The sequence below is a fragment of the Marmota marmota genome, unplaced genomic scaffold (genome assembly GCF_001458135.2).
Source record: "Marmota marmota marmota unplaced genomic scaffold, marMar, whole genome shotgun sequence".
Classification (NCBI taxonomy): domain Eukaryota; kingdom Metazoa; phylum Chordata; class Mammalia; order Rodentia; family Sciuridae; genus Marmota; species Marmota marmota.
Window position 1 is genome coordinate 15,993,080 of NW_026000222.1, and position 3,816 is coordinate 15,996,895.

A 3,816-nucleotide genomic window follows, 5' to 3' on the forward strand; every position below is an offset into this window, starting at 1 on the left:
AAAAAAAAAAAAAAAAAAAAAGAAAGAAAGAAAGAAAAAAGAAAAAGAAAAAAAGATAGCATAGAATACGCTGCATTTTGTCAATGCATCCTTGAGATGTCATTCGGTGTGTTCTTTTCTCCCGTATTCTGCATAAACTATTTGTACAGAGAAATGATTTGATCCATTATTTTTAGGCAAAAATATTTCATCAATGATGCTGGGCATTTCCCACAGCATAATATCAAGATGCAAGAAATTGTCCAGTTGGCTCTCTTTTAAGATGCTTAATTCAATTGGTATCATCTGATTCCTCCATTATCAAGTTCTCTATCACCTTGTGGTTTGTAGCCCCAGAGATGATGGCTCTCTAGATCCATTATCTCATTAGGGCAAACACAAGCATTTATTAAGCACTCCCATGTGCCAGGTACATGCTCATCACAGGAGACAGAGAAATAAACAAAATATGGTCCCTGCCCTTAAGGAGTTCAGAAGGTTGTGGGGGATGCAGACAAGTAAACATTCATTCGTTTATTTATTAAATATTTACTGAATGCCAATTGTGTGTCAGGCATTGTGCTGGATGCCAGTAACTGCATTATAGTATGTGATAAAAATGATAGATACTATTTACTGGAGTTCGCCATACTCTATATACATTTATCTCACCATTCCTCATACAAGTCTCTTATTATCAAGACATCCATTTTAAAGATTTGGAAGCAGAGGTTTACAGAGAGACAAAGAGATTTGAGACAGGTCAGCATTTTCCAGAGAACAGAAACCAATGAAATACACACTGTATGTGGAAAGAAAGGAGAAAGGTACAGGTGATTATGGAGGCTGCAGACCTTCACACTGTGCCATCTGCAAGCTGGAGAAACAGAAAAATCAGTAGTGTGGCTCAGTTCAAGTCCAAAGGCCTGAGATAATGGGGTGGGGGTGGGTGGCCCACTAATGCTAGTTCCAGAGTCTGAAGGTAGGAGTTCTGATATCTATGTGCAGGAGAAGAACATCCTGGCTCCTGGGGAGAGGAAGGAGAGAAAATATGAATTCAGCTTCCCTCCTCTCATCCACGGTTAACATTTGTCTGTTATATTCCTTAATTTTCTTTATAAATTTCCCCATTTCTTTTTTTTTTTTTTTTCTTTTTGATATCAGGGATTGAATCTAGGGCGCTCAACCACTGAGCCACATCCCCAGCCATTTTTAAAATTTTTTATTTTGAGACAAGTTCTTGCTAAATTGCTGAGGCTGGCTTTGAGCTTATGATCCTCCTGGTTCAGCCTCCTAAGTAGCTAGGATTACAGGTGTGTGCCACTGTACCCAGCATTTCCCTATTTCTTTTTTTAAAGTATAACTGACTACATATATTTAAATATACAATTTGATGAGTCTTGGTATTTGCATAGACTCTGAAACCATGGGCCAATTGATAGTGCCCACCTACATTTCTATCTTCTGGAAACACCCTCACATTCATATTCAGAAATAAAGCTGCATCAACTAAATGGGTATCCCTAAATTGAGTCAAGAAGATGGCTGAAATTAACCATTACACACAGTAAAATGGTCAGAGCTGGAATATGAACTGTGGGCCACTTGCCTCCAAAGCCTCTTAATCTCCACTGCTAAAATTGAGACAGGTTCTTATTTCCAGATGCCATTTGAACTAAGTGTCGAATCTTAATTAAGCAAGAAATAGTCTGTTGTGGGCTGGGCTTATAGATCAGTGGGAGAGTGCTTGCCTAGAATATGGAAGGTCCTGGGTTCAATCCTACCACACAAAAAAAGAAAAAAGAAATGTTCTGTTAGATTGGCCTGCAACTCCAGACTCTAGAGCAGTCTAGAGAAAGAGGCAGGCAAGAACCTAAGCTGCTTCTTATCCCACCAGGATAGAGTTTCCAATATGGTGAGATGAGGGAGGGACCTTGAGGAGGGGCAGGCCCTGGGTCTGACCACTCAGTCCCCCAGCTTGGTTTTATCCTCACTTTCCAGAGCAGGTAGCTGAGCCTGGGAGAGAGAGAGAGTCAGTTTGACAGTAGATACAGGCTTGACACTGGCAGTGCAGCTCCAAGACTAGTGTGGCAAAGGTGTTCCCAGTGCAGACTTGGTGCCTAAATGCCTGGGTTGAATCCTGCTTTTGTGTCTGCTAATTATAAGCCTTTAAATGAGTCATTAAACTCTCTCTGGACTCCTAATCTCCTCACCTTCCCAATGAGAATAATTATAGCATCTATCCCCTTGAATAGTTTGAAGAATTAGGTAAGATGCCTAAGTAAGCAGAGAAAACAGGAAGTGCGAAATAAACATTAACTAAAGGGTTCCATATTGCACATTGCTCAGGGGTCAGGGTTTTCCCCTGAGCCAAGCCCTTGGACAGCAGGCCCCCTCCAACCCAACTAGATGACCTTGAGAAGAGACTGCTGCTGTGCTCCAGGGCCAGGAGATCCCCTCTCATGGGATTCACCTTTGGACTTAGTTATTCAAGATTGACAGTGCTGGGGCTGGGGATGTGGCTCAAGCAGTAGCGCGCTCGCCTGGCATGTGTGCCGCCCAGGTTTGATTCTCAGCACCACATACAAACAAAGATGTTGTGTCTGCCGAAAACTAACTAACTAACTAAATAAATAAATATATTAAAAAATAATAATAATGACAGTGCTGGCTTTGGCAGCACATATAGTAAATTTGGAACGATAGTTAGATTAGTTAGCATGGCCTCATCATAGGATGACACGTATTCCATTAAAAAAGGAAAAAAAAAATTGGGGGCTGGGGTTGTGGCTCAGAGGTAGAGCACTCGGATAGCATGTGTGAGGCACTGGGTTCGGTCCTCATCACCATATAAAAATAAAATAAAGATATTGTGTCCACCTATAATTAAAAAAAAAAAAAGTTAGGTGCGGTGGCGCTGGTTTGTGATCCCAGCAAACCCAGAGGCAAGGCAAGAAGATTCAAAGTTCAAGGGCAGCCTTGGCAACTTACTGAGATGACCCTGTCGCAAAATGAAAAATAATAAAAGGAGCCTGGGAATGTGGTTCATTGGTAGAGTGCTCCTAGGTTCAATCCCCCGTACAGCCCCCCCACCAAAAAAAAAAAAATTAAAGCTGCAGAATAACTGTCAAGGTCCCAAAGACCTATGATTTTCTGCTCCCACTTCCAAACAAAGAAGGTTCCACATCTTCTCTCAGACTCAGGGAAATCTGGCCAACAAAGATGCTGTCCATTCAGGATGGAGAATTAAAGCCCTCCCAAAAGCCAGCCCTCTCGGGGCTTAGCAACCAATGAAATCGGTCCCTTCCAAGTTCAGCCCCTCCCCCCTGAGAGTTAGGTTGTTTCTCCATGGTAGAGCACTTGCCTAACAGGATCAAGGTCCTGGGTTCCATTCCAGGGCCACCGCCCCACCCCAACCCCTGCACACACACATTAAATAATAATAATAAAAGAATGAGAAAACTGGAGACAACTCTCCACATTTATTTATTTATTTTGGTACTAGGGGTTGAACTCAGGGGGCACTTGGCCCCTGAGCCACATCCCCAGTCCTATTTTGTATTTTATTTAGAGACAGTATTTTACTGAGTTGCTTAGCACCTCGCCATTGCTGAGGCTGGCTTTGAACTCGCGATCCTCCTGTCTCAGCCTCCTGGGCTGCTGGGATTACAGGCGTGTACCACGGCACTTGGCGATCCACTTTCATTTTTTAATAATTAAAATGTTAATATTATTATTTTGGGGACTGGGAATTGAACCCGGAGTACATACTCCCTCCTTTTCTATTTTTGGGGCAGGGCCTTGCTAAATTGCTGAAGCTAGTCTTGAATTTGCAAT